The following is a 15,606-nucleotide window of genomic DNA, read 5'->3' as shown; positions in this document are numbered from 1 at the left end:
GGTGTTTGTTTAATTCAAAACAAAATTTATGATTAAAGACCGTGAAGTTAATGTCTTGGAACCATTCAACTCTAAAAATTCAAAGGAGATGATGTGTTGAAATGTAGCCGAAGTTCTTGCGCTAATTAATCATCGTGCTCGTTCATCTATCTTTCTTGAACATTTTACATAGACCTTTTTTTTAATCTTTCTTATCAGGCATTTTTATATAAAGTTGCGATAACAGCGACATGGAGAAAGTATTTCAAATTATATGTTGATTCTTTTCATCTTATTGTCGGCAGTCTGTAAACTAGATTGTAGTCTAAATCGCTTTCTGGTTGACAACATTGTAAACTACTGTAAACATATTTTTCCAGCATCCAAAATAATCAAATCTCAAAGTTAAATTACTTATTTTTTTCAATTAAATAAAATAAAATTCTTTGTATATAATCAACCCACATACTTCTTTCATACCGGACAGTTTTAAAATGGACCGCTATTCAAAATTTTGTGAATATTTGGTAAACACAAAAGCCTATTTTTTAGGTCTCTCTTCTCATTTTCCTTTGATCAGATTTAAGAGAAATAAATAAAAAATGGAGGGTGAAAAATTGGCTTCTGTACAATATTATTACCCCTAATACTTAAGATCAGATTTCAAATAAAAGATTAGTTAGTATTCCAAGTTTGGTAAAACAAGTAAATGGCTAAAAACTCAGCAACCTATTCTACGAAGTGGTATTTCATAAACCAATTCTATAAAGTGGTACATATTACGGTAAATCTACTTTCTTTAGACTGTGTAGCGTGCACTCCATAAATGCAAGGCATGCTGTTCGTAGTTTAAATCCTATTTATATTTTAATAATTTTGGAAGCAACAACCTGTGTAAATTTCGCTGAGAAAGTTTATTTGCCAATATTCACAATCTGAAAGATCCTTTATGTTCATAAAGACGACGTCGTTTATTGCCTTTGAGTATTAATAAGCTTATTAATTTGTTTATTTAATGGACAAGTATGATCAAACACCATGAAGTTGGTGCCTTGAAACCACTGAGGTATAAAATTCAAAGGAGATTATGATTTAAAATTCATTCGAAGCACTTGTCAAGGAGCTGTTGCATCAAGAGGAAAGACTCCAATGAAGTAAAGTTCTAAACAAGGATGATTTGAATGTACGCTTGCAATTTCAAAACCATGCAGGACAAAATTGTAATTAAGGCGACTGTAAAATGCAGCCTTTTTCAGCGTTTCTTCTTCATGTAACTAACGATTGTCGTTATTTGAAGACAATTCAATTTATTATACTAGCCAAGTATTCCGTAATTCGATGCGAACTCCTTTATATACGAGGTGTGGCTATTAAATAACGAGAATGATGATGCTACAAAAGAACTATGCATGTGCCAAATTCTAACGACCGACAGCTGTGCAGAGTAAAGCCTTCTCTTTCGATTGCAGAATCTCGCGTGTTTATAGAGAAATCTTTCTGACCGGAATCGTCATTTGTGTAAGAGGTATTACTTTCGTTTTACCGAAAACATGATACTACACATGTAGTGGAGCAACGAATTGTCGTGAAATTTCAAATGAAACTTGGTAAAACCTCTACTGAAACTTATCTTTTATTAAAAGAAATTTATGGCGATGAATATTAATCATGTGCGCGAGTTTTTGAGTGGTCCAAGCGTTTCCAAGATGACCGAGAAGACGTCGAAGATGATGACCGCCCGGGTCGCCCTTCCACGTCCAAAACAGATGAAAATATCGATTATAATTAATCAACATTACTACCGTGATGTGCTTGCTCAACTTCGTGAAAGAGTAATGAAAAACCGACCCGATTTGTGGAAGAACAAGTCATGGATCCTCCATCAAGACAACGCGCCGGCTCACCTGCATTGTCTGTCAAGACGTTTCTAGCCAAGTACAACATAGCAGTTTTAGGCCATCCGCCTTATTCGCCTGACCTGGTCCCATGTGACTTTTATCCGTTCCCCAAAGTCAAATCTGCATTAAAAGGAACACGATTTCAGACCGTTGTAGCAGTGAAAGAAAAAGCGGCACGCGTCATGCAGGAGCTCACAGAAAAAGACTTCCAGCAGTGTTTCGAACAATGGTAAATTCGCATGGAGCGTTGTAGGGATAGGGGAGAGGTGTATATTGAAGGTGATAATAACTAAATATGTATAAATTTAAAATAAAATGTTTTATAGCAATAGTCTCGTTATTTAATAGCCACACCTCGTATTTTGTAGACGCCGATCTTTGTATTATGTTTTAAACGGAATCGTTTTTAGATCAAGGTGGGGGTAAAAATTTGTATTTGACGAAATTCAATAACAAACAAGAAAATTTTTAAAAAAATTATTAATCCTCTTTTTTTAAAAACAAAAAATCCTTAATTAAAAATAAAAGCGTAATTAGATTTAACTTCCAACTTTTTGCTTGTTTTGTCAGATTCTAAGACTCGTTAAAAAATGCTCGAGCCTTTTTTAATGTCAGGCTGCATAAAAAAAAAAGTAAAAGCTTGTCAAGAGACGAAAAAATGAATCTGTTTTTTAATTTGAAGCAATTAATTTAATGAACATAAGCAAAGATGAACGCTATTAGGGCTGGTAATTACTTATGAATTTTTCATGCTATCAGAATTTCAACTGAGGTTCTGACAGCATTTAATAAACGACCTTAAAAATTAAAACAAGAAAAAATTCTTGACGTTCCAAAAATAAATTTCAATAAAAATACTTTAAAATTTCAACCAGATCATCCTCAACCTCCTCATTTTCTTCTAGGTCGACCTCTTGAACCAGTCAATGGAGCTACATAAAATTACTTATATCGCCTAACAAATCTTAGAAACGATTACTTTTAGTAAACATCATGTTACTTTGCTTATAATTAATAGATAAGAAATCGTGCAACTCCCTAAGGAGTACAGTTTTCTCTAGTATGAACAGAATGGCTCAGTAGTAAGATATGTGTTACTTTGTCTAGGATATTTCGCACAGGAAAATTCAACTTCTAGTCTCCCTGAAAACCTCCTTCAAAGAATCATTGAGTGAGCGAGTTTAGGGAAACTTTTTTGAATTTCCCACCGGAGCGACTCCTTAATATTTAATAAATTTTGTAACCGGCCCTAGAATTAAAAAGAAGGCTAACGTTTGACTTAGATAAATTCTTGAATTAACAAAAAGTAAAATTCAATTTTTTAACAAACGGAAAGTTAATTAATACCAATCAATGGAAAGAGACGACTATCAAGAGAACAGGTTTATGAACTTAAATTATGGTTGTCTAACAATTACTATACTTAAGCACTTGTCTGGTTCAACAACAATTGTGGTTAATAGGTTCTAAATCGATGGGTTTGGATTTGAGTGAGCTGGATTTCAGTAGAGAATGGATTTTTTGTAATCTTGAAGGTTTCTCCAAACCAGATTGACTACAAATAACATTTTATGGGTATACTTACATATGTATGCATAACTAATTTCTTAATTATTAATATTATTAATAATAATATTATTATTATTATTATTTTTTTTTTTTTTTTTTTTTTTTTTTTGCGCGTCAACAGCTGAGGTCATTAGCGCCCGGAGCTTTTTCCAGTGCACTGCCGGCCTCCGGACAGTGTTCTCTCGTTACAGACAACACTGTCCATCACCGGACAGTGAGCTGTAAGAAGCTCCTAGGAAGAGAAAATCTAAGGGTCAGCTGCTGGATTCGAACCCGGGACCTCCGCGTGGGAGTCCAGTATGCTAACCTCATAGCTAATCCCTTCCCTTATTATTATTATTATTATTATTATTATTATTATTATTATTATTATTATTTAATAGCGCATCAGCTGCCAAGGTTAGGTTATAACTAATAAATTCCTTTTTATTATTTATCTAAAATGACAATTCGACTGCGTGCCGGTCGGTCTCAAATTCTGTAAAATCGTATTCCAAAACTACTGCTTCAAACATACAAAAGATTATGATGCAAGATTTCTGTATAAAATAAAATAGTCAATAAGTGATTTTTAGTATAAAGTATAACGGAAATCTTTATGATAAACTTCGTGAAGATAATAGTATTTTTTGGACCATGTTACAGATTTTGAGAATGATCGATGTACAGAGAAAAAATTCATTGTGGAGAAATAATGTGAAGGAATTAATGAGACTATGAAAGTTTTTTTTCATTTTGGAATTATTTTTAGACGATTTCAAGAATATGAAATTTGCAAGTAACTTTAGAATGTAGGATTACAATTCGACTAAATACACTGAAATTCCCGATTGTTAAAAAAAAAAAAATATTTTATTTATTATATTATTTTAATGATTTAAGGCGCATCAACATCTAAGGTTATTGACGCACGGAGCTTTTTTCAGTGCACAGCCGGCCTCCGGGCAGTGTTCTCTCGATACAGACAACAGTGAACTGTAAGAAGCTCCTAGGAAGAGAAAATCTAAGGGATTCGAACCTGGGACCTCCGCGTAGGAAAGCTAATTCTTTCCCTAACAAAATTTATTGAAACTTATTTCTTTAGTAGTTAGAACGCATGCTGATGCATATCATTATTTTTTTAGATCATAAGGAGAAAGAGAAAATATCTATGCGCAAATGCATTTTTAACCCAATAAATAATGAATTTAAAACTAAAGAATAAAATTTAAAAAATGTAAAAACTAAAAGTTTTGTTCAGAAAAATCAGAAGTCTTTGATAACTTTACATCCTCCACTTTTTCCACGAGGGAAAGGAGATATCATACAGGTATTCTACTTTACGTTTTCATCGGCAATGATCGTCTTGATGTTCTCTTAAACCAAAAAGAGTTTTTTTGTTTACAAATTGATCGGTTTCAAATTTGATATTTACAATTGGGCCATCATGGAACCCGGATGTAAGCGGATATAACGAAGTGCTGAGTCACACGTTTGTACCGGGAAAAGTGCTCCTTAAGGCTTTTCCAGAAGAAAAATATTGTTACCACTAAAATGTTATTTAAGTATAATGACATTCTACACCCGTGTAATAGGAATTGAATGTGAAATTTAAACTGGAAATTTGAAGAATCGGAAGAGCGGAAGTGCTAGCTAACGTGTCTAACTTGTTTGCTCAGTTAGAACAAACTGTTGGAGCCGTTTTCCGGAAAATCAACAAGATGTTCAATAAACTGTACTTCTAGTATTTAGTTAAAAGGGCCACAATCCAATTAGAGAAAGTTTAAAGCAATAATTCTAAGTTTGGAGGCCTGTATTAATTGTATATATAATATATATTGTATAATTAGTAACCCTAACAATACTGTAGTAAACTTTAAGTTTAAAGCCTACTTTATCAGTCAGCTACAAAGGGTTGTAGAGAACAGAGGATATGCTAACATACTTTTACTATAAAATTCTATAAAAATACTCATACTAATCTATAACTATAAAATTCTCATACTAATAAAAGTATATAAATGAATAATATCCGAGGCTTTGATCGAAAATCAAACCAAGTACAACTAAACACCTAAGCTTTGGCGTCTCGCCTCTAATTGCTCGACCATAGTTGCACCAAATTTGTAAGAACTTGGAGAACTCCACTAGAAAGAGTTTTGAGAATTCATTACTTTTTTTTTAATACAAAAGAAGTTACCGTGGCCACTGAGATCTGTGAAGGAGGCAATTCTTTCCTTGTCTCCACAAATAAGTTCAGCACAATTGTTGGCCAATGAAATTTAATCCTAATTTCGTAAAAATGTTCTATAAATTCAAAAGAATTGACTCAATTCAACAAATAAAATAAAATTGTATATTTTTGTATTGAAAAAAAAACAAACAATTTAATTTTACATTAACTAGAACTAACCATATTTGTAATAATCGAGGTGATTTATAATCTGACATCATCAGTTTTATGATGATAACATCATCTGATGTAATATAAAATAACGATGCTGTATTAAATTATGAAAATTTAGAATTCATTATTTGGTCTATCAAAATGGCGAAAAAGAAAAAAAAAAAATCCATTTACAGCGAATAAGCAGAGAAGGGAATAAAAAAAATCGTTAAAGGTAAGGAGGGTAGTGTAAAGATGAGGGAGGGAGCTTCGGTGCAAAGAACAGGTCCAAAAGCAACTTGTAGATTCAACACGTCCCGGGTATTGAGGGCGGCCAGGATTTGGGTGCATAACTGAACAGGTATCCGCATCCACAAATCTACCAACCTAACCATACTGAATATATAAAACCAAACTAGATATCTAATATATTTTAGCCAGCCAAAAAAACTTTTGAATATTTCTATTTTATTATTTTCTCATTTTTTGCAGTCTTAAAGTTTTTTGCTTTACATAAGATTAGCCAATCTTATAATATTGTTTAATATTAACCAAATGACGCAGAGTAATAAACTTACTTTATTAGGTTAATATTTTGCTAAATTTAATATTCTAAAAATCATCTTTTTATAAAAAAAAAAAAAAAATTGTATAATACATTTAATGAAATTTAACAAATTTGGAATGTAGAATAAAGAGATTTGTTTTAACGAATGCAAAGTTTAAAAAATTAGAAACTTAAAAATCTGCGTCATTTGAACTTTAATATTAAACGGTTCTTAACTATAATTATTTACTTTTAACGATCTTACTTTCATATATTACCTTAATTTTATTTGTTACTACTATTTGTTCGATTAATTATAAATTGATAATCAGTAGATGTTATAAAACGAATTGCTAAACTTTATCGTTCTAAATTTAGATTTCTTTGCTTTTTTTTTTAAGAATTAAAAGAATGTAAAAACTTGTACAAACCTTTAAAAAAGGAATTGTAGAAAATAAAATAATTACTTTTTAATTCATTTTCGAAATAATATTAATGAAATATTTATTTTGTAGATTAAATTGTTATTGAAAACTGTGCGGAAAATTAAAAATTGTTCTAAAGAAAGGATTAGAAAGACTTGGGGAAACAACTTGTGGATCTGAAGAGCTGGAGCGAAGCAGTCACTTAAATTTTTACGACCTTTCCCTTCCTTCCTCAACCTTTACTTTTTATTACTTATCTTTTTTATTAAAATTCATTTTTTTTTTTTTTTTTTTGTTTAATCCAAAAAAAAAAGAGAAATATTTTTCTTTTTAATCGTTTACTGACTGATTTCTGTCTGCAGCTGAGGCTGTTCCAGAATCGTGATGACGTCTCTCCTTCTGCACTATGCCCATCAATTTCATCCAGGGGTTGCCCTGAGCATGGCCGCCCATGCCGCTGGTCTGCCACATGGTCGGGCATAATCGGCCGCACTCTACACTCGAGACAACTGCACTGGTCCGTGGTCACGGCTGGACTGACGACCTAAAGCTCCCCACCACCCCGATCCACCCCCCGTTTCCATTGAGCCGCCTCTCTAGCCTAGTGCCGCCCCCGGCTGAGTTCACCGCCGGAAAACTAAGCTTTTCCTACCCTTCTACTACCATTTAGATGCGCATGTATTATACTTGAAATATTTGTTTAATTTCAAAAATTTTTCTACACGTATTCATCATGAACTGCATAATTAATTATTTTTTTTTTTTTTTTTTTAAGTAAATAGATTCTAACGTTATTCTATTTTGAGTCATTAATAAAAATAATGTGCATTTATTTTAAAATTTAAATAAGTTATTATTAACCGTGCTATTTTCTTTTAGTTTAAAAATAATTCGTTCGCTGACTCACAGAATCTTCTTAGTTAACTAGGAACATCTAGCGAACATCACAAGCCACTCACTTCATATCGTATTCATTTATTAATACGCCTCAATCATTATCTTTAATATTAATTCAATTAATCAATAAATAATAAATGGTTTCTTTTTTCTTTTTTTTAATTTATTTGTTAAGTTAGACCAGCGCTAGACACGCTATAAGTAACAATGACAATAACTGACATCAAACTAACTAATTGAGGGGAGAAGTTACCCAGCGATAACACTCCCTAAGTCATCTCTAGGATTAGCTACTCTCTTCAGAAGAGAGAAAATAGCGAGGCCACTGGCTGATTTTAATCGTCTGGGAGGTGATGGAATGATAAATGGCGGACAAGAAGATTGGAATGAGAGTGCAAGTTCTGATGAAAACTTTTATAGCGAATTCGTGCAACCTGACCAACAAACCGAATTTCCAGGTCTGCGTGAATGGCTAGATTTGAAACGTAAAATGGAGCGTTAACGATAGTGCGGAGAATTTTTGACTGGAGAGATTGAACTCGTTGAAGATTGGAGCGTTTCGTTGAACCCCACAGTTCAATACCGTACGTCCAGGCGGGTTTTAGTATGGAATTGTAAATCAGTCGTTTGTTATTAAGTGAAAGTTTTGAACGTTGGTCTAGTAGTCTTTTTAGTAGTCGATAACGTCCTTTGTTTTTTGTTTTTATAATAATTTCCGCAATTGTCAAAAGTGTGGATAGCTAAAAATTAAAAAAATCATCTCACACGTACAGGCACAACTATTAACGTTACCTATTTGAAACTGTATCTGATAAAATCCAACTTTATTCATCGATTTTGGCGTTTTCTTTACACTTCACGGGCTAGTTTCTAAATTCTGTCTGTACGTCAGTTTCAATTCCACACGCGGAAGTAGCTAAAGACATTTTATTTGGAAAATGGAATATAATGTTAGACTTGAACAAAAAATTGCTCCATAGTGCCCTTCATTAATTTCCTCTTTCTGAGCTAAGATCAGTAAAGCAAATAAAAAACTTTTAATTTGTTAGGAAGTTCAGCCGTTCTCTTGGATGAGGCGCACACTTCAGATGAAGAATGGCATCCACAAATTCTTCTTAAACTAATAGAGTTTCTTACGTTCTTTTGAACTAACTCTACAGCCTTACCTCACAGGCGGATATTTTTTAGTAAAAGAGAAGGAATTGCTTTTTTTTTTATCTAATTCATCAGAAAGGTGGTGACCCACAATGAGCATTTAGGACCTAATCACTGTCATAAAAAACTTGAATGCCAACCAGACACTGCTATACTTTTCTCAACATACCCACAACATTACAGCAACAAAGATTTCGTTCAAACCTTTAAATCTTTTTTCGTATTGTTCAAATTTCAATGAATTCTTTACCAAATTGTAGAGAAAAATTAGCTCTATAACTGGTATAAATTGCAATTTTCCAGTTGTAATAGTTAATGAGATATAGAAGGTTAAATTTGGGAGTTTTTCAAATTCCTTTAAATTTCAATCGATAGTTTGTCTTCTCGTATTGTTCAGATTTCAATGAATTCTTTACCGAATTGTAGGGAAAAGTTAGCTCTATAACTGGTATAATTTGCAAGGTTTTAGTGATAATAGCTTAAGAGATGTAGCAGGTTAAATTTTGGAGGTTTTCAAATTCGCTCAAATTTCAAACCTTTTTATCTCCCTTCGTACTGTTCAGATTTTAATGAATTCTTTACCGACTTGTAGAGAATCTTTTGCTTTATAAAGTTCTGGTCGTTTCAGGAAAGTGTAAGAGTTTTATGTTAAGCTTTTGTCCATCAACATTGCGAGGTGTCTGTGGAAAGAAATATAGTCTGGTTGAAGTAAACTGGAGTTTTACTACATAAATAGCACATCTAAGACTGAAGATTATGTTTTGACATTTGTTAACGTTATGGTGAAAGGATAACAATGTCAGCAACAATATGTAAATATTATAGTCTGCGGTTGAATTGAAAGATCAGAAGTGTATTTTTGCTTAAAAAAATAGACCTAGGAATGCTTTCTGAGGAACTCCTGCCTAAAGGGTAAAATTGAGAGTTTTATATTACTCGCCGAACGCAGATGTACTGGTTAGATAGATAGGTAGTGGTAGAAATAGTGGATGCAAGGAAGAATATTTTTGAGTTTCCACAGTAGTTCCGGCAATCAAGAGACATCAAGCAACATCAAGAAAATTACACATCTTTTTAATTTAATCATTGGCTGATAAAGACGAGCAAAGTGTTGAGGCAATAAATGTTTGTGAGCTGGGCTGCGTTCCGAACACCTGGAGAAATTGCAGATATGAAGGGGCCAACCTACCTTCTTGCCACCATACTTCCTCGCAGGGCTGCCAACTTTCTGATAGTAAGGTTGCTCAAAGTCATAGTTGCCAAACATTATGACAATCTAATTAACTCCAACCACCGTTTAATTTTATTCAAATCAAACCGATGCATTTATTTTCTAAATTAAATTTGAATCATTTACTAACTAACATATAAGCGGGCTTCACTCTTTTAATCATTTTTCACTTCATTCTTCAAAGTTGTTTTTTATTAATCAGACATTTTCGAAGGAAAATGATCTAATTTCAATTACAGCACTATAAGTTATCTTTAGAACAAGTTCATTTTTCGGATAGTAAATTTCCGCTTAAATATGTATTTAATTTGTAACGATTATAAGTAACTTTGGTTTTAATTATTTAATTTGCCCATGAAGTAATTAATAATCAGACAAGTTCCAGATTAGATTCTTGGGATGTACTACTTTTAAATTAGAAAACTGGAGGAGTAAATCTTCTTAAGGATAATGCTTGTTGTAATTCCAACGTCCACTGTAAATGTCTAAGTGAATGGACTCCCAACATTGACATTTCATCAAGCGAGTCCTTAAACGTGACACTATGCAATGTCGCGACCTTCTGAGGGTGGCGGTTAGTGCAATGCACCCAGGACCCACGATCAAGAGGACTGCAAAGAAACATTAATTACTTATAACGTCAAATAACAGAGTATTTCAACGTTTATAACTGCGTATTTTAGGCGTCTATAAAATTTTTTAGGAAATTCTATAGCATCAATTGAATATTTCGCTTTAACAGTGTGAGCAGCGCAAAGATTAAATAAACTTACAGCGTTTTTGAAGCTAATATTGGTCGCAATAACAGCAGCATCCGAAGTTCAAAACGTCTTATATTCATTTCTAAAACTAAAATGCTATTTATTTTAAGCTCATCGGTGCCGTTTTTACAATATTGTCAAAAATTAAAACGACAAAAATTGTTTATTGAATTTATACTAGGATCAAAATTTAATAAAGTTTTGGTCGCGCAAATGATAGCTTGGAATTTGAATATTTCAGAAGATTCTCTAGAGAAAAGTGTATTTTCCGAACTTGTTTTGCTTCAGTATGTTACCTGTTTCTGCCTTTAGACAGTCCTTAGGCAGTATTTCAACTTACTGTTTTTTGACAGTTTTTTATGGTAAGTTTTTATGGACAGTGCTTACAGGCCTGAAATAGAATTGCTCAGCGAAGTCTCCGCATGGGAACAATCACCTCAGAACTTTGCCTCTTTAAAATATCATTTTTTGAAACCCAAAAACTATTATTAGTGTAATTTCTATTTCAAAAGGTTGAAAGTAAATGATACACTGTTACCTATCGGTGGTAAACATATTTACTGAAAGACATAACTATAACCAATTAAGGGGATTCAAACTTGTTATACTGCATTTGGAACCTTAATTACAAAATGTCACTGTCATTATCAATTTACATATTTTCCATTTAATTATCCTCTTGTGGTACATAAAGGTTCAAAATTTGTTTTCTTAGTATTGTTTCTATTTTTCAAAACAGGCGAGTTCGAGTAGTTCTGCTCCAGACAACTTTAAAATGATAAAGGTGGGTGGAAATTAATTTAGTTTTAATAGAACGTATAAATAGTTTTCATCTATTTTATTTCAGTGAGTGATATCTATGGAACGAATGTAATTTCCACCTTCTTTTCGTATTTAAGAATTTAAAGATATTCTAAAAGTTTTAGAATCTTTTGATTATAAATCACTTCTAATTTTCTGATCTCAGTAGGCTTTAGCGCATTTCATTTTAAGCAAAGAATGCTTGTTATCGTTTTAGGAATTCAAAATATTTTAAATAAGATCTTTGTACAAGAAATAAAGATACAATCTGCAGCGTACATTCCAGGCAAAATTGAGTTTCAAAATGCTGAACCCAGAATCAAACAGAATCCAATCTGAATAAAAAAATGGACCAAAGCTAGATGATTATTTAACACAAATTATTTTATTTTTTTAGAAAACTGATTAGATAGATTACAAAGAGTTTATTTTAGAAAACAATACCGATACTTGCCAACCTATTGCAATTAATGTCGTTTCCTCTTTGAATAACAAACAAGTGCTAAATATAGTAAAAAATATTTCACTTTTTCAGGTTATTTTAGTCATTTCTTGCTCGGCTTGCCTGGCCGCTAGTTTTGCAATTCCACTTCATTATAAATTTGAACAGAGTCAAGAATTTCCAAATCACGCTCAACCAAGTAATGGTTTTTTGGGGTCCATAGGAACAGCTCTAATACCAGTTTTTGATGCAGTTATTTCTAAATTAGCAACTGGTATTGCTTCAACATTCAACAATGGCGTGGTGGCAGGTATATTATTCTAATTTAAGCTCTTAAAATTTGAAATGGTATCGCAGTTGAAACTCTCTCTCTTTGTCGCCATGAGACCTTCATAAAGTTGAATAATTATAGCTAGCTAGATTATCAACTATTGATAACAAAGAAAAAGATCAATGTATACAATAATTCTCTTCATTCACTAACTTAGGGCCTCTTGATGACCCAATATTGAATATCTTTGACTTGAGTAAATGAGTAACCTCAATCGGCTACTTTTTTCCAAACGGAGCTTGACTAAATTAGCGTTACGCTTGGACGGAAGCACATAATCTACTTTGCTATTATCATTTTTTTAACGAATAAAAACTATCTGCACGTCGAACTCGAATATAGCACTTGAAAGTCAACACTAATAACTAACACACTAAACATTCCTCTTGGTTATGTTTAATAGTCTCCATGCTTTGGATCAAGCTGCAATTGCTATAATAGTCAAGGGAACTGGGAGCAGAATAAGAGAAGCATGAATATATCGAAATCAGGAAACTGTTATCATTTCCGACTGAGAGACAGACAAAGTGCTCTATTATCACTTAGCTCGAACATAGGATATCCCTGGGCATAGAAAATGAAGTTCCCTTCTTCGGGTGCCGAGGTAAGTAAGCATAGAAGGTGGCCGACGTCATGGCAAGACAGGGCGCCAAGTCCCCAGTTATAGGCCTGAACCTTTTTGCGGAATAGGCGACAGATCTCTCCAAGTGGAGCTTAGAAAAAACGATGACAAACAAAGTTTTGACTGGACAACTGTGACTGAAAAAAATATGATTAAAAATGAATAACCCGCAGGTTGTGTACCTGAAGAGGCATGGATTGTGATGGAACCTGCAGAGAAGGAGCAAACTATAATACACCTTCCTACTGATTGTGACGCCATTCATCAAGAAAGATTTAGATTTCTTTAAAGATTTCAGTTGTAGGAGTAGGACATACCCATCCTAAAACCCTGTCAGATCCCAGATTCTGAGATTTCTCAAGTATTTTTCTTTCCTGGACAATAGATTTAGGGGCGTTATTAAAGCAAAATTGAAAAAATGGGGAATTTTTTCAAGACTTCATTTCATTATCATTCTCAAGAATCCGTAGACTTTAGTAGCTAAGAATTGCTAACCTCGATTAATACGCCAATTTGTCTCGTTAATGCAATGAAATAAGCAACTTGAACAATCTTACTCAAACAAACTCAATGAAATCATAGTACAACGTCTATTGTTTCTAAACGTTTATGAGCTGGATCTAGTTTTGCTAGCGGTGCCATTTCATTCTTGAATGTACTCGTAGTTTTGAATAATGCTACCAAATTGTAATGTAATTATTATTATTAAACTGTTATAATAAAGCCTTTTTTCTTTTTGTTTGCAAAAGGTACGAATGGAATGAACCCCGAGAACGGTATCGCTACAAATGGACTCAATACTAGTCACAACTCTATAAAAACCATCAATCAAGCAATCTACAACCATCCTGGACCAATCTTTGATGCCTTCATGGTGGAATTGCCCAATAAATTCTCATTTTTAGTTCTAACAAATCAGAAAATCAATGATCTTTCCAATGTAGCAGACGAACTAGTGGAACTACGTTCTATTATTAGTAAAATTCAATTGAAAGAGCTAAATGGGCTATCTTCTTCGATTCAGGCCAATACTAAATTGAAAGATTCAAAAACAAGTTTGGACAATTAATTGGCGCTTGGTAGTCGGAGGATGAGAAACCAATTAATAAATGTGGAATACAATTTTGCTAAAGCCATGGAATGGAGTTCCTCTTCACTGGACTGGGAGAGTGATTCGTGAATAGTGGAACACTACTAATCAATTAACAAATTTTAGGTTTCTGTTAAAATCGCCAAAACTTATTAATCATAGTAATAGTAAACATTTTTAAATTGAATATTTTTTAACATAAACTTCTTTCGTTTTAAAAATAAATGGAATAGAAGATATAAGTTTTGGTTCAGTGCTTCGACAGAGTAACATCGTGTCTGTGTTTAACTAAAATTTTTAAGGTTTATATCGGAATTAAAAAGTGAATTTTGGTGAACGGACAGATCTTAGCTTTGTATGTACTGTGGTGAAGTTTGGAAAAAATCTACCGAGTGGTTTCCCTGTTATTAGTGAAATAACAATTACAGTTTTAATAGATTTTTTCTAATTGAATGTAACAGGTAAACTTGGAGGGGATAAAGAAGAGGCTAATCAAGTCACAGGTGGGGATCTATTTACTAATAGACCTAATATTTACCTAATAGATCATAGATCATATTATTTATATATCTCAATGAAATAAATAACAACTTATTTATTTCTCTATCGAAGTTAAGAGAAACAAAAACAACTTATATTGAAATAGTGCTTTTTTTTTTCTTTTTTTTCTTGGCATCTCATTTTTGAAAAATTTAAGGGTTTTTTTTTCGTCTTTTTTTTTTTTTCTTTTCTGTTTTATGCTGGTTATTAATTATTAGTTATTTGGAAATAAGACAAACAAAATAAAGTACAGTAAAATAATTAATGCCGCAAGAAAAAATTTATAAATTTTTGGCAAGTAGTAATACTTCAACTTCTGATAATTCAACGCCTACTAAGAGAATCCCTTTAAAGAGAAGTAGGAGCTCTCCGGAGAACCTCTATTCACAACCTGATAAGAAGGTGAATTTATTAAAAAAATCCGACGAGATGGGCACTTCCAATAACGATGAATTGTTGCAAGCCTTTGGTAAGATGATGGATGCTAAAATCGCGATACTTCCAACAAGAGATGATTTTAATTCGTTCAGAGAAGAAATGAGGAGCTTAAAAATTGAAAATGAATCTTTGAAAATGGAAATAAAATCTCTTAAGGAGAATGAGCATCAGTTAATAAGGCGGATAGATATACTTGAAAATAATGCACGTAAAAATAATCTAATTATAAAAGGGCTCTCATTTACTGATCAGATAATCTTTTTCACTTGGTGAATGAATTTATCTCTAATGTGATGCAAATTAAAGATAAGTTGGAAATAGTTGAAGTACGCCCTCTAGGGAACAAATCTATGAAGCAGAGGCATGTCTTAGTTACATTCCTGCGCAATCATGAGAAATGGGCTGTTTTAAGGCAGTCATTTCGACTAAAGGGAACTGTTTGGAGAATAGTGCAGGACTTTCCTTTTATGGTGCGCAGGCGGAGACATAATCTGTTTCGTTTACGATGGGAAATT

This window comes from Rhodnius prolixus, unplaced genomic scaffold (assembly GCF_049639745.1).
Source record: "Rhodnius prolixus isolate KJV_2025 unplaced genomic scaffold, Rpr scaffold_2, whole genome shotgun sequence".
Taxonomy (NCBI): Eukaryota; Metazoa; Arthropoda; class Insecta; order Hemiptera; family Reduviidae; genus Rhodnius; species Rhodnius prolixus.
The sequence above is the reverse complement of the archived record's forward strand: the minus strand, read 5'-3'. Positions refer to the sequence as shown.